The 24,115-nt window shown below is 39.9% G+C and overlaps 1 pseudogene; it reads right to left on the bottom strand.

Moving 5' to 3' along the window:
• Positions 1-257, bottom strand: LOC107132246 (ubiquitin-like protein 5; annotated as a pseudogene).
• Positions 258-24,115: the final 23,858 nt, after the last annotated feature.

Below are 24,115 nucleotides of genomic sequence, written 5' to 3'. Positions count from 1 at the left end.
CTACTGGTAATAAAGCTCCAAGGTTCATCCATCATGGATTTCATAGTACCCCAGAGAAACCTGGTCCTTAAAAATCTTGTTCCACTTCTTCAATACAATCTTGTTCCAGTGGTGCCAGTTTGGGCTGTGATCAGCTTCTTAAGGTCCCCAGTGGTGTCATCAGTATTGCATGTAATGCAGACCTTCTTCCCCAGATGGTCATTGCAAATGACTTCAATCATCCTGGCTGGAGCTTAAATTGCCTAGAACCGACTGACACCACAACCTCCTCACTCAAGTCGATGTCTCTGCTTTTTAACATGCTATCTAGATTTGTCATAGTTTTACTTTCAAGGAGGAAGAGCTTTTTAATTTTGTGGGTGCAGGCACCAACTGCAGTAATTCTGGAGCCCAAGAAAATAAAATCTGTCACCGTTTCTTCTTTTCCCCCTTCTATTTGCAATGAAGTAATGGGACTGGAGGAGAAGGCAATGGCACCCCACTCCAGTACTCTTGCCTAGAAAATCCCATGGATGGAGGAGCCTGGTAGGCTGCAGTCCAGGGGGTCACTAGGAGTCGGACATGACTGAGTGACTTCACTTTCACTTTTCACTTTCATGCATTGGAGAAGGAAATGGCAACCCACTCCAGTGTTCTTGCCTGGAGAATCCCAGGGACGGGGAAGCCTGGTGGGCTGCAGTCTATGGGGTCGCACAGAGTCGGACACAACTGAAGCGACTTAGCAGCAGCAGCAGCAATGGGACTGGATGCCATGATCTTAGTTTTTTGAAAATGCTGGGTTTCGAGCTAGCTTTTTCACTCTCCTCTTTCATACTCATCAAGAGGCTCTTTAGCTCTTCTTCACTTTCTGCCATTAGAGTGGTATCATCTGCATATCAAAGGTTGTTGATATTTCCCCCAGCAATCTTGATTTTAATCCCAAGCAAGCTAGGGATTCATCCAGATTCACATGAATACTTCATGTGAAATGCAGGGTGTCAATATACAACCTTGTGGTACTCCTTTCCCAATTTTGAACCAGTCCATTGTTTCATGTCTGGTTCTAACTGTTGCTTCTTGACCCGCATATAGGTTTCTCAGGAGACAGGTAAAGTGGTCTGGTATTCCCATTTCTTTAAGAATTTTCCACAGTCTGTTGTGATCCACACAGTCAAAGACTTTCACGTAGTCAGTGGAATAGAAGTAGATGTTTTTTCTGGAACTTGCTTGCTTTCTCCATGATCCAATGCATGTTGGCAATTTGATCTTTGGTTCCTCTGCCTCTTTGAAACCTACCTTGAAGATCTGGAAGTTCTCAGTTCATGTACTACTGAAACCTAGCTTGAAGGACTTTGAGCCTAACCTTGCTAGCATGTGAAATGAGTACAACTCTACAGTAGTTTGAACATTCTTTGGCGTTGCCCTTCTTTGGGATTGGAAAGAAAACTGACATTTTCCAATTCTGTGGCCATTGCTGAGTTTTCCAAATTTGCTGGCATATTGAGTGCAGCACTCTAACAGCATCACTTTTAGGATTTGAACTAGCTCAAATCCACTAGTTTTGTTCATAGTAATGCTTCCTAAGGCTCACTTGAATTCACATTCCACCATGTCTGGCTCTAGGTGAGTGACTACATCATTGTGGTTATACAGGTCATTAAGACTTTCTTGTACAGTTCTTCTGTGTATTTTTGCCACCTCTTCTTAATATCTTCTGCTATTAGGTCCTCACTGTTTCTGTCCTTTATTGTGCCCATCCTTGTGTGAAACGTTCCCTTGATATCTCCAATTTTCTTGAAGAGATATCTAGTCTCTCCCATTCTATTGTTTTCCTCTATTTTTTTGCATTGTTCATTTTAGAAGGCCTTCATATCTCTCCCTGCTATTCTCTGGAACTCTGCGTTCAGTTAGGTATATCTTTCCCTTTCTCCCTTGCCTTTCACCTCTCTTCTTTCCTCAGCAGTTTGTAAAGCCTCCTTAGACAACCATTTTGCCTGCTTGGATTTCTTTTTCTTCGGCATGGTTTTGCTACAAGCCTCCATCCATAGTTCTTCAGGGAAAGATATAGGGATGGGTAAATTGGGAATTTGGGATTAACAGATACACACTAGTGTATATAAAATAGATAAACAACAAGGACCTATTGTATAGCACAGGGAACTACATTTAATATTTTATAATAACCTATAATTGAAAAGAATCTGAAAAAGAATATGTATATATATTTATATATAACTGAATCACTTTACAGTATACCTGAAACATTGTAAATCAACTATACTTCAGTTACAAAAAAAAAAAAGAGAGACAGAAGTAGGCTTTAGAAAATTGAGATTTTTAAAAATAGAAACAAAAATTATGACTGAAAAAAAATTATTGTATCTCAGCAAAAGAATTTGATACATGCAATAACATGGATGAAATTAGAAAACAGTAAAAATAAGGCACATGCAAAAGGATGAATATTGTATGATTCCTCCTTTATGATGTACTTAGAATAGGCAAATTTGTAGAGATAGAAAATATTACTAAAGTAGAGGCTACCAGGACTGAGGAGAAGGGAAATGGAGAGTTGTGGTTTAATGGTTACAGAGTACCTCTTTAGAATGCTGAAAAATTCGGGAAATGAATAGTGGTGATTTGCTGGGAGAAATATCAATAATCTCAGATATGGAGATGACACTACCCTTATGGCAGAAAGTGAAGAAAAACTAAAGAGCCTCTTGATGAAAGTGAAAGAGGAGAGTGAAAAAGTTGGCTTAAAGCTCAACATTCAGAAAACAAAGATCATGGCGTCCGGTCCCATCACTTCATAGCAAATAGATGGGGAAACAGTGGCTGACTTTATTTTCCTGGACTCCAAAATCACTGCAGATGGTGACTGCAGCCATGAAATTAAAAGACGCTTACTCCTTGGAAGGAAAGTTATGACGAACCTAGATAGCATATTCAAAAGCAGAGACATTACTTTGCCAACAAAAGTCCATCTAGTCAAGGCTATGGTTTTTCCAGTGGTCATGTATGGATGTGAGAGTTGGACTGTGAAGAAAGGTGAGTGCTGAGGAATTGATGCTTTTGAACTGTGGTGTTGGAGAAGACTCTTGAGAGTCCCTTGGACTGCAAGGAGATCCAACCAGTCCATCCTAAAGGAGATCAGTCCTGGGTGTTCATTGGAAGGACTGATGCTGAAGCTGAAACTCCAATACTTTGGCCACCTCATGAGAAGAGTTGACTCATTGGAAAAGATCCTGATGCTGGGAAAGATTGAGGGCAGGAGGAGAAGGGGACAACAGAGGATGAGATAGCTGGATGGCATCACCGACTCGATGGACATGAGTTTGGGTAAACTCCAGGAGTTGGTGATGGACAGGAAGGCCTGGTGTGCTGCGATTCATGGGGTTGCAGAGAGTCGGACACGACTGAGTGACTGAACTGAGCTGAACTGATGATTATTTCATAGATCCATTATTTCATTAGGACTGAAACATGGCCATGGTCTTTTTCAATCATTTCTTCTTCACTTATTAGCTGGGATTATTCTACAAGGAAAAACTTTCCCATAGCAACTATTTTTATTATCTTGTATTAGTTAGGATAGAAAAGGCAGAAGAAATTGTTAATTTTTTCCCTTTATTACAGTTTTCAGAATAATGAATCACAGGTAATTTTAAACCATCAAGAAATGAGTACAAGAATGATTTAGAGTGGGTGATATATCTTTAAGGAAATTTGGGTGATTTCTTTATTTGAAAAAAGCCTGTTTCTAGGTGTTCTCTAAGGTCTCTTCGAGCTCTTACAGCTCATAATTTTTCTTGTTAATAACAACACTTATGCTCTATTTCTCAATTTTGAAAGGAATTTTGAAAGGAATCAGTTAACAGTTCTAGGGTTCTTCAGGGTGTAAGATATCCCTTTAACATATAGCATACTTTGTTTGCAAATAATTTGCAATAATTTTGTGGGTTTGTGTCAAAATACTGGATAGGTAGCTCATATTTTGGGAGGAAACTACTTCATTATTTTTAAAATATTTTATGCAAAAAAGTTCACCTAAATTAAAAAATTTTAAGTATTAAAGAAAAATTGCAAAAAGAGAACAGAGAAGTACTGTTAACCCTTTACCCTGATACCAATTTTATCACTTTCTATACTTTTTCATATTCTCTCTTATTCCTTTTGTTTGTACACATGTATGGTGTATGTATGGTATTGTCTTTATACACAAATATGTCTCTATATCTATCTGTATATGTACACAGATGTTATATTTTTATTTTTTCTAAATCATTTGAGAGTAGGTTGCACACATCATGTCCCTTAATATTTCTCTGCATATTTCCTAAGAACAAGAAGATTTTCTTACATAATCACAGCAATCAATTCAGAAAATTTATCATTAATAAAATATTTTTATTCAACCTACAACCTATGCTTGTTTCATCAGTTGTCCCAATACGGTCCTTTATGGGAATTTTCCCCCTCTCATACAGGACCCAGTCCAAAGTCACTTATTGTATTTAGTCACCGTGTCTTTTAATCTGTTATTATCTAGAACATTTCCTTAGCCTTTCTTGGTCTGTCATGACATTGACATTTTTGAGGAACCAGGTCAACTTCATTCATTTTATCTTGCCATAACCATATAGATTGCTCAGTTCTCAGTCATAAATTACAGAAATTGCCTATGGCTGACTGACCAGGAAAGGTATTTATTAAAAAGGTACTGGGGAGCTCCTTGACATATCTCAATAAATACACTTTATTTTGCAAATATATGCAAATATTGTTTCATATACATACATAACTATTTTTGTTTACAAACAAAAATAATATTTACTGAGCACTTCTAATGTGTCAGACACTGTCCATATTACAAAACATGACCTATAAGATAAATGCTCTTTCAAATACTCCTGAATCCCATTTTTAAAATGAGACGATTATGATCAGGGGGATTAAGTAGCTTGCCCAAGGTCATACAAGTAATAAGGGACTGAGTGTTCAAAGTCAAGTTGTGTCTGACATTAAAGTCCATCATCTTCACTTCCACACTCTTATATGGCTATAACTTGAAACCTTTCCCATAAGATATTAGCTAGAAGATAAATGATCTGTGATAACCTGAAGTATTAAATATTATTTCAGTAAATACTAGATTATAAGAGGTGCATGCTGAAAAACATACACAAAATATAGCTTTTTTCCATCTTAAAAAACGTTCCACAGACATGACCTAATGCTAGAGTTGCTGGCCAGAAAATCCTCAGCGTGCACATCAAAATGTACCCACTTGGGGGCACCCACAATGCAGCTTTTCGGCTTGTTTTGCTGTCCAGAAGCTGTAAGCCTTGCAGAGCTGCAGCTGAGCCAGCTGATGAGCTCAGGCTGCTCTACAGGACGCAGACAGCCACATCTGATGTCTCAAGGAAGCGCCTCCTGTATCTCCAACTGGGAGGAATATTTTCCTTAGCATGTTGCCCGCACAATAAATTGTTATTATGTGCTATTTAAAACATTAATACTTAGTACATTTGCTATGGGCCATTATTAGAACTTAATGACCAAAACCAAGAACTAAAAATAACTTGCTGATTAAAAATGATATATTTGTCCAAAGGAGTTTTCAGATTTATGTTATGCCAAAATTAGGAACCTAGTAATTAACCAGCAGGGGGTAAAAACGTGTCCTAAAATCAAGCTAAGTGTTTCAAATTGGTTATGTTTTCTCACCTGAGGCGTGCTCTCTGGTGATCCCTAAAGCAAGGAGGGCTTCTAGCTAACATAAGTCAGGGATCTGGTCTTTAGTTCTATCTGATAGTAGAGATATTCCTGAAATTTACTGATGTCAAAGATGTCATTGACCCAGATGTGTCATTGACCCACTGCCATGGCTGCCTGGAAAGGGATTATCATCTGCAGCATAAGGAGTGAAGATATGGGAAATGAGGTTGTACTGGATGTGGCTATCACAGTGTCATTTATAGCTACAGTCTCTGCTAAAGAGGAGATGAAGTGGCCATGTTCTGTACCATATAAATCTTCCTTTCCTGGCTTCCCTGGTGGCTCAGAGGTTAAAGTGTCTGCCTGCAATGCAGGAGACCTGGGTTTGATCCCTGGGTCTGGAAGATCCCCTGGAGAAGGAAATGGCAACCCACTCCAGTATTCTTTGCTCGGAGAATCCCAGAGTCGGACATGACTGAGTGACTTCACTTTCACTTTTCCTATATACAGCTGATTGCACTAGAGGGAGCCAAAATATTGACTGGAGAGCAGCTTATAGGGTGACCTGGCTCAAAAAGCACTACTACAAGCTGGACCAATCATAGGCTTGCTTGTGGGAATCCAATCTGGGTAATAGAACATGAGGTGGGCAACAGTAGGCGCTGGTATGAAAGTAGAGAGGGGGCTACAATGCACAATAGAGGCCAAGAGCAAAGCCAGGTATGAGGAAGCTAAGCTGTAAAGAGGCTGAGACAATACTTAGTGTATTGGTTGCTGTCATGTCTGACTCACTGCAACTCATGGACTGTAGCCTGCCAGGCTCCTCTGTCCATGGGATTTTCCAGGCAAGAATACTGGAGTGGGTTGCCATTTCCTTCTCCAGGAGATCTTTCTGACCCAGGGATCGAATCTGGGTCTCCTGCATTGCAGGCAGATTCTTCACCAACTGAGCCACCAAGGAAGCCCAAGACAATAATTAATAGGAACCTATGAGAAGGAGAAAAGATGGAGAAGAGAAATCCAGTCTTTTGTGGGAGGAGTAGCAAGAAGTGTGAGGAGAAGTAGGGAGAGGGAGAGGGCTGAGCCCTGTGGAGATGGAGCACTAGAGGGAAGAGTCACAGCTCTCTTTTGCAGTGCAGTTTCTAATCCACCCTCATCCTTGTTCCTCGACTGTCATGAGATTCTGGCTCCATCTTGAGTCTTAGAATAAACAGCCATCATTGTGGGGATTCGAGTGAATATCTGTCCTCTTCCAATCAAAGTACCTAACTAGGAGTGATGTGGGAGAAAAATATTAGTTTCCAGAGTCCTTTTTGAAAAAATGTGTTAAAGTATACATAATATAAAATTCACTACTGTAGTAATTTTTAAGTATACAGTCCAGAGGGCTTCCCTGATGGCTCAGATGGCAAAGAATCTGCCTACAATGTGGGAGACCTGGGTTTGATCCCTGGGTTGGGAAGATCCCCTGGAGAAGGGAATAGCTACCCACTAATACCAGACCACCTGACCTGCCTCCTGAGAAATCTGCATGCGGGTCAGGAAGCAACAGTTAGAACTGGACATGGAACAACAGACTGGTTCCGAATAGGAAAAGGAGTACGTCAAGGCTGTATATTGTCACCCTGCTTACTTAACTTATATGCAGAGTACGTCATAAGAAGTGCTGGGCTGGATGAAGCACAAGCTGGAATCAAGACAGCCAGGAGAAATATCAATAATCTCAGATATGCAGATGACACCGCACTAATGGCAGAAAGTGGAGAAGAACTAAAGAGCCTCTTAAGGAAAGTGAAAGAGGAGAGTGAAAAAGTTGGTTTAAAACTCAACATTCAGAAAACACAGATCATGACATCTGGTCCCATCACTTCATGGGAAATCATTGGGGAAACAGTGGAAACAGTGCCAGACTTTATTTTTGGGGGCTCCAAAATCCCTGTAGATGGTGACTGTAGCCATGAAATTAAAAGACGCTTGCTCCTTGGAAGAAAAGTTATGAACAATCTAGACAGTGTATTAAAAAGCAGAGACATTATTTCGCCAAAAAAGGTCCATCTAGTCAAAGCTCTGTTTTTCCCAGTAGTCATGTATGGATGTGAGAGTTGGACTATAAAGAAAGCTGAGCTCTGAAGAGTTGATGTTTTTGAACTGTGATGTTGGAGAAGACTCTTGAGAGTCCCTTGGACTGCAAGGAGATCCAACCAGTCCATCCTAGAGGAAATCAGTCCTAAATATTCACTGGAAGGACTGATGCTGAAGCTGAAACTCCAATACTTTGGCCACCTGATGCGAAGACCTGACTCACTAGAAAAGACCCTGATGCTGGGAAAGATTGAAGGTGGGAGGAGAAGGGGACGACAGATGAGGAGATGGTTGGATGACATCACCAACTCAATGGACAAGAGTTTCAGTAAACTCTGGGAATTGATGATGGACAGGGAGGCCTGGCGTGCTGCAGTCTATGGGGTCTCAAAGAGTTGGACACGACTGAGCGATGGAACTGAGTGACTGACTGACACAGTTCAGAATCATTAAGCACATTCACATTGCTGTGCAACTACCACCACTGTCCATCTGCAGAACTTTTCATCACCCCTAACTCTGTACCCATCAAACAATAACTCCTCCTGTCACCTCGTGCAGCCCCCGGCAACCACTATTCTACCTTCAGTCTGTACGAATTTGTGCAGAGTCCCTTTCAAATGAATAATATTGGTATAAATTGTTAAGATATTATTTATGATTTATATAAATTGTATTTATATTAAATGGTTAGGATTTATTTACAATATTGGTATCAAATAGTTAAGATATTACTCACATTACTGATATTATTAAATGGTTAAGACATTTTATTTAATATTACATTTGTTATAATATTATACAGGTATGCATAGTATACATATCATCTGTGGTTAAGATATTTATCTTAATTACTTAAATGGCTAAGATATTATTATTTATCTGGACAAAGCCACTGCTCAGAGTTTTGGGAGAGCTGGAGTTATCCCAAGGAGCCTGGGAAATGTAGACTATTGATTGTGCTCAGTCAGTTAACTGCAGAAGGAATACCAATCAGACAGGAAACCAAATCTGAGTAGGAAGCCCCAAGGGTGTCTGAGATGTTGAGCGATGTCTTCAGTCGTGTTCTAGCAAAGGGGTTGGTGTGTTTAGAGGAATAGTGCTTGATGTATGAAGTAAAATAACCTTGCTTTTGGGGAAGGACCAAGATCTGGGAAGAAAGGAGGCCAAGGAAATTGTGGGTTAAAGTCTGCCATCTCTACATGGCTAGAGTTGACTTATTATACTAATTTGATCCCTGAAGTCTGTACTTTGGAAACATCCTTCTAAGAGGCTTCCAAATGTCATAGACCATATAATTTTCTAGTGGTTATTCTGGACCCTCAACAGTGTGGGGTCTATGAGGAGATGAGAGTAAGCTTAACTTTTACTTAAGGAGCAAGGGTTTGGGGAACTGACTTGATGAGTTTTCAAAGAAGCTGGACCGGAAGTCCAAATCACAAAATCCAAATTAAGGTATCAGGCAAGGTGAACTGGGATCCTGTAGCAAGATTCTCTGAGCTGCAGCTATGCTGGTGATACTCAATGGCTGGTATCACTTTGGTTCTGATGAAAACAGGATCCCAGACAGCATGTGGAGGGAGATAAGAACATGATCCAAATCTTGGGAAAACCAGATTGAATGAAGTAGATTGAGAGTTCCAGCTGAGCAAACACACTCAGAGCAATGCTGGACCACTGGATAAACCAGAGCTAGAGTCAAAACTCCTACCTTCCTCCTGAATATTTACGACAGGGATTCACGTTAGAAGACTGTTGTTCCTCCCTTCCAGACAAGATTGACGAAAGGAGAAGCAGTTCCTAAACAAAACCATGGTTGGTTCTCTTCAGCATAACAGCACGGTGGTCTGAGCTGCAAGGTTGAATGTGTCAGTGCCTACTTCTTGGCTTGAACACACAAAACAGCCTGTGACACCTAGGGTCTTGCTGGAGAGTTGGGATAATCTCATCACTTTATCGACTGATTCCTTCTTTCAGACCATTCCAAGTTAGGTTAACAGGGCAGAGTCTTGAGCTTGTGCAAATTCCCTACTTCATAGATCATCAACCAAACTCTAGACATAGAACTACTGTGTTTGATGAAGGTGTTTGTGCCGACAGTTGATCTAGGAGGCTGTGTTGTGTACTGGCCGCTGGGACTTCATGTTACTCTACATACTTGTTCATCTGTTACCTGCCACTCTGATGCTCTCTTAATGGATCTTATTAATACTATTAATAACAGAGCTGTTAAGAGTATTGTCAACAGATAGCCTTCAGCTGTTAGCCCCTTCATGAACTCCTAACAAAAGAGACTGGCCTTGCCCAAGAGTCACCCTCTACAGGGCAGCCCACATCCAATGACTGACCAACGGGGAATGTAAAGACTCTGACGTCTTGGCCCAACTTGAGACGACAGCTACCTCCAGCCCTGTACTAGTTTCAGCACTTCCCACAGAGCCAGCTTGATTTCTCCCATTGCCCAGTCTTGCTTCTGTCCCTGCTCTGGTCTGAATGTTTGTGTCTCCCCAGAGTTTGTATATTGAAGTCATAACCCAAAAGGTGATGTATTAGTAGACAGGGGCTTTGAGAGGTGACTAGATCATGACGGTAGAGCCCTCATGAAGGAGATTAGTGCTCTTATAAAAGAGATTCTATAGGGCGCTCTAGCTCCTTCTGTCTTGTGAGAACATAGTAAGAAGCCTCCTGCTAGGAACCAGAAGAGGGTCCTCACCAAAAGATGCGACCATGCTGTTGCCTGGATCTTGGACTTCCAGTCTCCAGAAATGCGAGAAAAATTCCTTTTGTTTATGAGCTGCCCATCTGGTGGCATTTAATTATAGTGGCCGGAACAGACTAAGCCTCCTTCCTTCCATAGGTACCCATCTCGAGGGTCCTTTAAAAACATCCCTCTCTGGGCCTCAGTGTAGTAGATACTGGTCCTCACTCTTCGTTCTCGTTCTCAAGTCTGTGTACTGGTGACTTGTCTTACGCCCCAGTCATCACACTGGGGTCTGGTCCTGTTCTGACTTGGTCTTGATGTGGATGCTATTGCCGTTTCCATTGATTTGAGGACATTGAGCAACACTGGCTAAATGCCAGTAGCATTCCTCAGCTGTGTGCAGCCAGAAATGTTTCCAAATATTTCCAACCTCCCCCCTCCCCCAGCTTGTTCTGTCACTCTAATTGAAAACCACACCATCAGCACACCTTCCTAGAGTAAGGCACTTTGTGCTCATTGTCTGAATGCAGAGCATGCCTTACCAGTTTGCTGTTTGTTGCTGTGCCTTGCTCTGTTCATCTGTTAGGATGGCTGAATGGCCACTCAGTAGGTCCACTGGTGGGAGCCATGGGAGACTGAGATAAGGGAAATGAGGGTGAGGGCTAATAAGGTCCACACAACACCACTGTTAAATGTAACTATTGTTGATAAGAATATCGACCACTTAATTACGACTTACGACTCATTGCTGCTAAGTTGCTTCAGTCATGTCTGACTCTGTGCGACCCCAGAGACGGCAGCCCACCGGGGATTCTCCAGGCAAGAACACTGGAGTGGGTTGCCATTTCCTTCTCCAATGCATGAAAGTAAAAAGTGAAAGTGAAGTCACTCAGTCCTGTCCAACTCCTCTCGACCCCATGGACTGCAGCCTACTAGGCTCCTCCATCCGTGGGATTTTCCAGGCAAGAGTACTGGAGTGGGGTGCCATTGCCTTCTCTGTACCACTCATTAGCTCACTTAATTTTCACAATAACCCTATGAGACAGATACTATCATTCTTCTATTTTACAGGTAGAGAAATTGAGGTAAAACACAATTAAATTACTTGCCCAAGGTCACACTGCTAGTAGGTGACCAAATTGAGAGTCCCCCATAGGAAGCAGAGTCCCCTTGCTTAACTTCACCCTTCATATTGTTCTTATCAGTGTTAAATGGACTTAGAGACCAGAACAGTACCAAGGGCTATCATCATTATCTTACAATAGATTAGCTATTGAAAAATTGAAGGGAAATCAAGTATTTGATAAGTCTCATTTTCCAAAGAATTATATTAAGATTTAATCCATGAATCTGAGTTTTCATCAATTCAGAGCTCTCTAGCAGTGAGTTTGGTCTGTGTAAGATCCTGATCTTGCCCTCAGAGTGGCCAGTTGGCAGCAACCTTTCCCATTCACTCTAGTGGGATGTGCAGATATTACCATGTCTACTTGTGCCTTGATGTGACACCGGTAGTGAAAGCACAGCAAATTAATGGATATTTCAAGTTTTCTGGCTCTTGCTTTCTTTGTTGAATACTTACACTAAATGTGCTGAGTTTAGGGTTAAAGGGGCTTTAGGGTTAAAAGGCTCCCTGGTGGCTTAGATGGTAAAGAATCTGCCTGCAGTGTGGGAGACCTGGGTTTGATCCCTGGGTTGGGAAGATCCCCTGGAGGAGGAAATGGCAACCCACTCCAGTATTCTTGCCTGGAGAATTCCCATGGACAAAGAAGCCTGGCACAGTCCATGGGGTTGCAAAGAGTTGGACACGACTGAGCGACTGAGCAGAGCACAGGGTTAAAGGGTTTTTTTTTTTCTGTTTTTTATTTTCTCAATTTAGACTTCTTGAAGATTTAATTTTCTTATACTATAACAGATCTTTTCCTGGCTGGGAAGAAGACTAGGTTTCAGTATTCAAGAGAACCAGAGCAGTGACACACCAGTAGAAAAGAGTTTGGGGATATTATATTAGAAGATACTGAGTTCATGAGATTAAAAGAGTATACTGAGGTGGGAAGAGATAAATTAGAAATTTGGGATTAACATACACACACCACTATATATAAAATAAACAAGAAGGGTCTACCATATAGTATAGGGAACTATATTTGATATCTTATAATAAACTATAATGGAAATGAATCTGAAAAATAATAGATGTATGTATATATATAATGTGTGTGTATAAGTGAATCATTTTTTTGTACATCTGAAAGTAATGCAACATTGCAAATTAACTATACTTCAATTTTTTAAAAAATGGTTAAAGAAAAAAAGAGAGTACATTGAAATCGGGTGTAAAGTTTATGGTGCTTTGAGAAAGAGTGATCTTGATGGTGACTCAGAGCACACAGGACTCTGCCAAAAGCCACAGATTATATAAACTTTTATCCTATCCAATAGCTTAAAATAAAGAGATCAAAAAGTCAAAGAATTATTTAAGCAAAGATCTGTACAAATGTTCTTTCAAAAAAGACTTATCTGCATTTGCGGAAGTCTGAAGTCTTTCTTCCCAAAGTCTTCACAAGGTATTCCAGGCTTGTTAGAACAGGGCTTCTCACACTTGCTGTCCATTAGAATCACCTGAGATTGTTTTTATTAATAAAATTCCCGAGGCACAGGCTGCAGCCTAGACCAGTTATATCAGAATTTCTGGGCCTGAGACATAGGCATCAGTCTTTTTTTTGTTGTTTGTTTTTTTAAATTTCTCAAGTAATCTGAACATTTGAGAACATGGTTTAGAGCAGTGGTTCTCAAGTTGCACTAGAATCATCTAGAACAGCAGCTCCCAACCTTATTGGCACCAGGGATCCGTTTTGTGAAAGGCAGTTTTTTACATGGACCAATGGTGATAGGGGGCTGGGAATGGTTTCAGGATGATTCAAGAACATTACATTTATTGTGCACTTTATTTCTATTATTATTATATCAGCTCTACCTCCAATCATCAGGCATTAGATCCCAGAGACTGGGGACCCCTGACCTAGAGAGTTTCTTAAATCAGATTGCTGGTTCTCACTCCTAGAGCTTCTGATTCAATAGTCTGGGATGGAGCTGAGAATTTGCAGATCTAGCCATCTTCCCAATAGTGCCAATGCTGCTGCTGGTACAAGGAACCATGGTTTTGAGAACCACCAATTTGGAGAATTATTTGCATATTCATTAATGCCATCTGAAGACATGTAAGTCATACATTTTTTTTCTGGGCAGCTTAAGTAGATGCAACATCCTTGGAAACTTGTCTAACCACAGTTGTGAGCTCACTGCACACATTGGTTCTTTGGCAGAGTTACATTCATGCCCATCTGTTAGGCTGGCAGCATGCCCATGGAGAATGTGCTATGCCAATTTCAGCAGGGCATAGGTGCTAACCAAACACGGTTGTGGAGGGATGGTTTTCATCACACAGTGAGTGCTGTTTCTTGGGCCAGGTGATCCTGCTGTTTGCAAACAGCTCCAGTCTGAGGCTACATGCTTTCTTACATCTGTAGATACTTGAGGACATGATTAAAAAATAATCAACAAATGGTTGATTATATTTCTCCCTCAATCTGCCTTAGTGTTGTAATTGGGCATGTAGAGAAGTACTCTCTCTTCAGTGAGCTGGAAGCCATTCATAAGGACTTTACACATGTAATGCTTGAAAACAAAAAATTTGGATCAACTGCATGCATTTGTTTGTAAACGTCATTATTCGTTTTTTTTCTTTCTGTATATTTATTAAAATTTTTCTTTATCTTTTTAGTTATAAAATATGTATTATCTTTGCAGTTTTTATTTTTCAATTTATCTTGCTTTTGGCTGTGCTGAGTCTTTGCTGCTTTGCATGAGTTTTTTCTAGTTGTGGCAAGCAGGGGCTTCTCTTGGTAGCGGTGCTTCTTATTGCAGTGGCTTCTTTTGTTGTGGAGCAGACTCTAGCCACACGGGCTTCGGTAATTGCTCAGTAGTTGCAGCGCTCAGGCTCTAGAACACAGGCTCAGTAGTTGTAATGCACAGAATAGCTGCTCCAGGGCATGTGGAATCTTCCCAGACTAGGGATCGAACCGCATCCTCTACCTTGACAGGAGGATTCTTATCCACTGTGCCACCAGGGAAGTCATCTTTGCTTTTAAATAACGGTTTCCATTCTGTTTCTGAGCTAGGCTTTTTTTTCCTTTTATCAACGGTTTTCTGAAGTCTCTGATTTGACTCTTAAAATAAGAGTTCTATAAAAATGTTAGCAGAAAATGGAGTTTTCTGCTATAGAATTCCAATTACATTATAAATCAATTACATTGATGACAAATCAAAGTGTATTTATTTCATTTGTCCCATAATCAAATGTGGGTTTTAAGGAGATCTTTGAACATTTTTAGATTAAAACATTAGTTTTCAGATTAAAAACTCCTCTCAGTTCAGTTCAGTACAGTTGCTCAGTCGTGTCCAACTCTTTGCGACCCCATGAACTACAGCATGCCAGGCCTCGCTGTCCATCACCAATTCCCAGAGTTCACTCAAACTCATGTCCATCAAGTCAGTGATGCCATCCAGCCATCTCATCCTCTGTTGTCCCCTTCTCCTTCTGCCCCCAATCCCTCCCAGCATCAGAGTCTTTTCCAATGAGTAAACCCTTCACATGAGGTGGCCAAAGTACTGGAGTTTCAGCTTTAGCATCATTCCTTCCAAAGAACAGCCAGGACCAATCTCCTTTAGAATGGACGAGTTGGATCTCCTTGCAGTCCAAGGGACTCTCAAGAGTCTTCTCCAACACCACAGTTCAAAAGCATCAATTCTTCGGTGCTCAGCTTTCTTCACAGTCCAACTCTCACATCCACACATGACTACTGGAAAGCCTTGACTAGATGGACCTTTGTTGGCAAAGTAATGTCTCTGCTTTTGAATATGCTAGCTCTTGAAAATAAATACAAAGTAAAACAATAAAAAAAGAAACCTATTAATTTTTAGGAAGAACCCCATTAATTTATAAGGGCTGCAAAATCTTTTAAGAAATCATACAGATTATGCTGGGATTGTACAAGGGAAACTGGTGCTGGGAGAATGAAGGGTCAAGGAAAACTGAAAAGAAATAGCCCTCTTTCTTTCCTGTGGTTTCCATTTTATATTTGATTAAATGGACTTGAAAGAGGTGTCAGAATCTGAAGCATTATTTACCTCAACTTCCAGGGAAAGGAACCTCTGGCCATAAGACCTAAAGCAAAGCAGAATAATGAATTGTGACTATAGAAAATCATTTTTATCACCTCTCTCTACTTGATTGAATGAGGAAAATAGATTTAGAAATAACAGTTCCTTATTAGCCTTTAAAGCCCTTGGAAGTGTCTCGAAGTTTCCTTCAGAATTTCCACTGAGGTCTCCATTGACCATCCTTCCAAATTCTGTATACAAGTTCTTTCTCTCAAGGGCAAGTTCTAAAGACAAATTAAAGAAGAAACCTTATTAGAATTCAATGCTATTGTCTTTATTATTTAGCTCTTTTTTCAAGGAAAAATTTTTTTATTCCTTTTTATTTTCAAGGTTGAATTTGTCACTATTCTCAAATAGGATTAAGGGAATGAGCCTATGGACAAGTCCAGCTTGTAAAACATCTCTCCTTTGAGAAAGTATGACCCAAGAGAGGACTACACAGCCTAGAAACGAACAAAAACCTTAAGACAATCTGTTCAAAAGTGGAGAATCATCTGCACACAAGAGTTTTTGAGCAGGAAATCAGCACATTAGGTATACTTTTCATACACTTCTCAGATGAGATGTTACGCCGTTCATAGGCTAAATTACTATTCCATTGCAACCTTAGGGAAATCTTCCCTTGGAACAATTTCTAATTATCTAAATAAATCCACCTCTGTATAGGGAAAGGACAAAATGGAATAAGTAAAATATATCACACATCTGAAATATCAAGTCAAACCATTTTATGTAGTCAAGTAAAACTTAAAATTTTCAAAGGTGGAAATTATAGTAAAGTTGCAACATCTAAAGGCCAATTGGTGGCTTTTTAAAAACATCTTTATTGAGGTGTAATTGACATACAACAAACTGCAGATATTTGAAGTGTATACTCTGATAGATTTGACATATGTATATACCTGAATCCAACACCACAATCAAGATAGTGAACACATCCATTATCCCCCAGTTTCTTTGATGTCCTTAGTAATCTCTCCCTGCCCATCCCACCCCTACCCCTCAAACAATCACTGATCTGCTTTCTGTCACTATTGATTAGTTTGTATTTTCTGGAGTTTTATATAAATGGGACCATACAATAAGTACTCATTTTGTCTGAATTCTTTCACTCAGTGTAATTATTTTGAGATTCTTTCTCAATCAGTGGCCTTTTTTTTTTTAAAAAAAAAAGAAAAAAGAAAACCTCTGATTTCAAATAGTCTTCTGAGTTTTAGGTTTGCACTAGGATGACATAGAATGTATCCAATAGAAGGTCAATCAATTAGAATAGTAAGCTGGAATCAGTGGCAGCCAAGGAATTAACAGGCAGTCACCTTTACTTATCCCTGGTGGCTCAGTGGTAAAGAATCTACCTGCCAATGCAGGAGATGCCTGTTTGATCCCTGGGTTGGGAAGATCCTCTGGAGAAAGAACTGGCAATCCACTCCTACATTCTTGCCTGGGAAATCCCATGGACAGAGGAGCCTGGCAGGCTACAGTCCATGGGGTCACAAAAGGGTCAGACATTACTTAGTGAGTAACAACAAAATACCTTTACTTATAAAGTTAGACTCCATCTCAGGTGAGTTTGGGGTTATGAGCTAAGGAAACATTTTCTGGTTAACTTATGAAAAGGAGGAGTTATTGGAAGGACAGGGACTGGCTTATGGAAATAAAGGAAAATGTGAACAATCAAGGCTCAGATGTGCCATTTCAAGCCATATTTGAGCTTGAGGCAGAAGGAAAAATCAGTAACACTGATCCTGTCTTTAAGATTTTGATATTTTGTTCATCATGGAGATCTGCATTAATCTGGATTTTTAAAAATATTGCACTAAAATATTTATCTTGATTATTGAGCTTTTGGAGTGCCTCTTAAATTTTGTACTCCAGCCTCACTTACTCCACCCCCTTACCCTAATCCTGGCCGTGAATGGATGAAAACTGGCACAGCTCTGGGCTCTAAGTAGGAGGACAGTTTTTTGGGGGCATGGTGAAAGTGCAGATCAGCCCTCAATGCTTTGAATTTCACTGCTTAAGGTTCAAAGCCCAAGACTCTGATTGGTCCTATTTGGGTCAGAGAATGTATCAAGTCACTACTATCTTAAATAAGAGTCATTTTATTATTTTATTTAAACCATTTTTTTTCTTCTAAAATAAACTATTTTTTAGAGCAGCTTCGTGTTCATAGCAAAATTAAGAGCTCTCATATTACCTCCATCACCATACACTCTGTAGCCTCCTTCACTACCAGTGTTTTGCACCAAAATAAAACATTTGTCACATTACACTGGATTATCATCTAGAGTCCATAATTTACATCAGGGCTCACTCCTGGTGTACATTCCATGGGTTTGGACAAATGTATAATGGCATTATCCACCATTATAGTATTATGCAGAGCAGTTCCACTGCCCCAAGAATCCCAAGAGTCATTTTAGACGTCCTCCTTCTAGATAATTATTCTCATCTTTAGTGACAATTTTTCCTGAGTATAATTTTGGTTCATTTATTCTTTTCCTTATCACAGCCTCAGTCTAGGAACATCCTGTCTGAACAATTTTCAATAGCCTTTTGACGGGCCTTTCCTCCTCCATGTCATCCTCTCGTGCACACTTTGCACTTCTTCCAGAGTGACTTTTCTATAACATAAAGTAACTGCTTACATCTTGATTAAAACCCTTTGCAAGTTCTCCATCTCTTTTGAGACTCAGAGTCCATTCTTCTGTCTTAGTAAATTTAAGAGGACTGAAACCACATCAAGTAGGTTGATATGGTTTAATTTCATAATGGAATTAAATTAAAAATCAACCACAGGTCTCAGTCTGCCCTCAGGCTCCAGCGCTTTACTCTCTGTGGGAGACCAGGGAGGTGGGGGATTAGGGGGTGGGAGGGTGGAGGAGGAGGACAAAAGATGCATCCCACCTGCCTGACTGCTGCTGCCTTTGTGGGAGGTGCCATGAATTCACATTGTGGTCCCTGATTATCCACTCCAAGGAAATGGCCCCTAGTGATATGTATTACTGGAGGGGAGATTTTGGTTTTCACCGGGTGTTTCATGACTGGTATAGAAGCACAAGGTCTGAATTTTGAGGCATATCTGACCTCTAAAGCACATTTGACCTCCAGGTTTTCAGATAAGGGATATGGTCTTGCACTTCTTCCATGACTTATCTGTTCTTTGTGGGACACTAAGTGTAAAACTGTTCAAAACAGTAAAATAGCCTATTGAGAAAAATAACTCCTCGGATGAGAGGCACTTCAAGAAAAGAAGCACTACTTTGGCATTTCTGCTTAGACTCTAATAACATAAAGATATCTGGGCAAAGCTGAGGTTTTGTGAATCTAGGTGGCTTTCAAAATGGGTGTTCATTATAATGAAAATGTTGAAGGAGTCAGCTATTGACACAGATTTCTTTGTAATGGAGGAAAGAAATGGAATCTAACCTAGGGACTTTTTGGAGGAGGGAGGGGTGTGTAGTGGGTGATGGATACCCTAGCAAATTGAGTTCCTGTGCCCAGTCTTTGCACATTGGGGATCCTGTGCTAAACTTGTTGAACTCAAGGGGTTTTCTAGCCTCCCTTTGCTACATCCCAATGATCCTGCCTTCTTGTCTTGCTCATCCCAGGATCCCACTCTCTCAGACTTTCTCTTCCTCCCTTTTTGTTTGCACACCCCTGGTATAATTGCATTGCAATCACAAATAAAGTGCCTGTTGTACACAGGAGAAAATCTTAAAAAAACAACAACTGAAGAAAACTTGGGAAATTCACAAGTATATGAAAATTAAACAGTCCTAAATAACCAATGGATCAGAAAAGAAATTACAAACAAAATTAGAAAGTAGGTGGGATGAATGGGAATGAAAGTACAAATATCAAAATGTATGGGATGCAGTTAAAGTGATAGAGTTATAAATGTCTATGGTGAAAAAGAAGAACAATCTTAATAGATGGCCTAACTTTTCACTTTAAGAAACTGAAAAAGAATAGGAAACTAAACCCAAAGGAAAAAAAAAAAAAAAGAAAGTAATAATAAATATTAGGGAAGACATAAATGAAATAAAGACAAGAAAACCAGAAAAAAAATCAATGAACTGAAAAAGTTTGTCCTTGAAATGATTAACAAAACAGACAATTCTTTAGCTAAACTGAGAGAGAGAAAGACTCTGCTTGCTAAAATCAGGGATAGGAGGGAACATAACTTAAAAAAATCCAAAGGATTACAAAGATATGCCATGAACAGTCATATGCCAACAAATTGTATAACCTAGTGAAAAGGACAAATTCCTAGAAAGACACAAAATATTAAAATGGAGTCAAGATGAAATAGAAAACCTGGATAGATCTATAATAAGTAGAAAGACAGAAGCAGTAAACAAAAGACAAAGAAAAGAAAAAACAAAACAAAACAAACTTCTCACAAAGAAAAGCCCAGGATCAGACGATTTCACTGATGAATTTCAAGCATTTAAAGAAGAATAAACACAGATACACAATATTCTAGAATAAAGGACAAAACTCACATGATTATCACAGTAGTCATAGAAAAAGCAATTGACAAAATCCAACAATTTTTCTTAACAAAAAACTTAAACTAGAAATAGAAGAAAAAATTTTCAATCTGATAAAGGGGACTTATGAAAAATCTACAACTGTATCATACTTAGTGGTGAAAAGACTGAATGCTTCCCTGCTAAGATCAGAAACAAGACAAAGATATCTACTCTCACCCCTTCCATTTAGCATTTCAGTTCAGTTCAGTCGCTCAGTCGTGTCCGACTCTTTGCGACCCCATGAATTGCAGCACTCCAGGCCTCCCTGTCCACCACCAATTCCTGGAGTTCACTCAAAATCATGTCCCTCAAGTCGGTGATGCCATCCAGCCATCTCATCCTCTGTCGTCCCCTTCTCCTCCTGCCCCCAATCCCTCCCAGCATCAGAGTCTTTTCCAATGAGTCAACTCTTCGCATGAGGTGGGCAAAGTATTGGAGCTTCAGCTTTAGTATCATTCCTTCCAAAGAACACCCAGGACTGATCTCCTTTAGAATGGACTGGTTGGATCTCCTTGCAGTCCAAGGGACTCTCAAGAGTCTTCTCCAATACCACAGTTCAAAAGCATCAATTCCTCGGCACTCAGCTTTCTTCACAGTCCAACTCTCACATCCATACATGACCACTGGAAAAACCATAGCCTTAAGCTCTAGTAAATGGCAACCCACTCCAGTATTCTTGCCTGGAGAATTCTGTGGATGGAGGAGCCTGGTAGGCTACAGTCCACGGGGTCACAAAGAGTTGGACATGACTGAGCAACTTCACTTCATTTCAAGGCAATTAGGTGAAGAATCTGCCTGCAATTTGGGAGACCTGGGTTTGATCTCTGGGTTGGGAAGATCCCCTGGAGAAGAGAAAGGCTACCCACTCCAGTATTATGGCCTGGAGGATTCCATGGACTTTATAGTCCATTGGGTCACAAAGAGTTGGACACGACTGGGTGACTTTCACTTTCACTAAGGCAATTAGGCAAGTTCAGTTCAGTTGCTCAGTTGTGTCTGACTCTTTGTGACCCCATGAACTGCAGCATGCTATGCCTGTCAATCACCAATTCCCGGAGTCCACCCAAACCCATGTCCATTGAGTCGGTGATGCCATCCAACCATCTCATCCTCTGCTGTCCCTTTCTTCTCCTGCCCTCAATCTTTCCCAGCATCAGGGTCTTTTCAAATGAGTCAGCTCTTCACATGAGGTGGCCAAAGTATTGGAGTTTCAGCTTCAGCATCAGTCCTTTCAGTGAACACCCAGGACTGATCTCCTTTAGGATGGACTGGTTGGATCTCCTTGCAGTCCAAGGGACTCTCAAGAGTCTTCTCCAACACTACAGTTCAAAAACATCAATTCTTCAGCACTCAGCTTTCTTTATAGTCCAACTCTCACATCCATACATGACTACTGGAAAAACCATAGCCTTGACTAGACAGACCTTTGTTGACAAAGTAATGTCTCTGCTTTTTAACATGCTGTCTAGGTTGGTCATAACTTTCCTTTCAAGGAGTAAGTGTCTTCTGATTTCATGGCTGCAATCACCATCTACAGTGATTTTGGAGCCCCCCAAAATAAAGTCAGCCACTGTTTGCACTGTTTCCCCATCTATTTCCCATGAAGTGATGGGACCAGATGCCTTGATCTTAGTTTTCTGAATGTTGAGCTTTAAGCCAACTTTTTCACTCTCCTATTTCACTCAATTAGGCAAGACAAAGAAATAAAAGGCACACAGATTGGAAAGAAAGAAGTAAAAGTATCTCAATTTGTAGGTGACATAGTCTTTATATATATAAAATCCTATGGGATCCACTAAAAAGAAAGCTATTTAAATGAATTCAAATAGCAAGATATAAGATCAATATACAAAATAAATTTACATACTAGCAATGAACAATATGAAAATGAAATTAAGAAACAATTTCATTTAGAATAACAAAAAATAAAACATGTAAGATAAATTTAACAAAAGAAATGTCAGATTTTCACATTGAAAACCACAGAATATTGTTGAAACAAATTAAAGAATATTTAAATAAATAGAAAAAACATCTGTACACATGGATTGGTGACTTACTGTTGTTAAGATGGCAATACTCCCTTAATTGAATCGCCAGATTCAACACAATCCCTATAAAAATCCTGGTTAGCTTTTTGCAGTAATTGACAATTTGACTCTATATTTCATATGAAAATGTGGATTTTATCCCTGGTTGGGGAACTACTATTTTGGCCCAGTGCAGCCAAAATTAAAAAAAAAAAATGCAAGAGACTCAGAATAATCATGGACTTCCCAGGCAGTTCAGTGGCTAAGACTCTGCCCTTCCACTGCAGGGGTTAGGGAACTAAGATCACACATGGCTGCAGCACAGCTTAAAAAAAAAAAAGAACTAAAGCAATTAAAAAAATAGGAATAAAGTTGGAGGTTTCACACTTCCAGATCTCAGATCCACAGTAATCAAGATAGTAGTGCCAACAAAAGGATAGACGCACAGATTAATGAAGGAGAACTGAGTCCAGAAACAAGTCCATACATTTAACTCACATTGCAATGGTGTCCAGAAAATTAATGGGGGGAGAATATAATTTTCAACAAATGGTGCTGGGATAACAGGCTATACCCCTGCAAAAGATGAATTTGGATCCGTATCACATGTCATATACATTTAACTCAAAAGAGATCAGAAACTGAAATGTAAGATATGATAAAACTATAAGAAAAAAAAAGGCATAAATCTGTACGACCTTGAATAAGTCAATAGTTTCTAGATATTACACCAAAGCCCAAGTAACAAAAGGAAAAATAGGTAAACTGAACTTCATCAAAGTTGAACCCTTTTGGGTCTCAAAGAGCACTATCAAGAAATGAAAAGACAGCTCACAGAATGGGAGAAAATATAAATCAAATATCTGATAAAGGTCCAAAATATATGAAGAATTCTTACAAGTCAAGAATAAAAAGATAGATAGCTTAGTTAAAAATTGGCAAAGTATTTGAATAGACATTTCTCCAAAGAATATATACATATAAGTGGTCAGTAAAAGCACATGAAAAGACGCTAAGCAATATTTGCCATTTGGGAAATGTGATATAACTTGTAGGTTAAATTGTGTCCTCCCAAAAGACATGAAGTCCTAACTTTGAAACCTGTGACTATGACCTTATTTGCAAATAGAGTCTTATTTGCAGATGCAGTCAGCTCAAGATGAGACTGTATTGGATTAGGGTGGGTCCTAAACAAATATCAGAGAAGGCAATGGCACCCCACTCCAGTACTCTTGACTGGAAAATCCCATGGACGGAGGAGCCAGGAAGGCTGCAGTCCATGGGGTCGCTGAGGGTTGGACATGACTGAGAGACTTCACTTTCACTTTTCACTTTCATGCATTGGAGAAGGAAATGGCAACCCACTCCAGTGTTCTTGCCTGGAGAATCTCAGGGATGGGGGAGCCTGGTGGGCTGCCGTCTATGGGGTCGCACAGAGTCGGACACAACTGAAGTGACTTAGTAGTAGTAGTAGTAGTAGTAGTAGTAGTAGTAAACAAATATGATTGGATAAGAGAAAGACACAGGGGAGCACTGTGTGATGAGAGAGTCAGAGATTGAAGTGATGTACCTACAAGCCTAGGAATGCTAAGGATTACTGGCAACACAAGAAACTAAGAGAAGGATATGGTTTTCTGTTAGAGGCTTTAGAGAAAGCATGACCTTGCTGACATTTTGATTAAAGACTTCTTGTACCCAAAACCGTGAAAGAATAAATTTCTCTTGCTTTAAATTTCCCAGTTTGGATTGCAGCCATTCTGACTGGCATGAAATTGTACCTCATAGTGGTTTTGATTTGCATTTTTCTGATAATGTGTGATGTTGAGCATCTTTTCACGTGTTTG

Source organism: Bos taurus, chromosome 2 (assembly GCF_002263795.3).
Source record: "Bos taurus isolate L1 Dominette 01449 registration number 42190680 breed Hereford chromosome 2, ARS-UCD2.0, whole genome shotgun sequence".
NCBI classification, from domain to species: domain Eukaryota; kingdom Metazoa; phylum Chordata; class Mammalia; order Artiodactyla; family Bovidae; genus Bos; species Bos taurus.
Note: the sequence above shows the minus strand (reverse complement) of the source record. Positions and strands in the feature narration are given on the sequence as shown.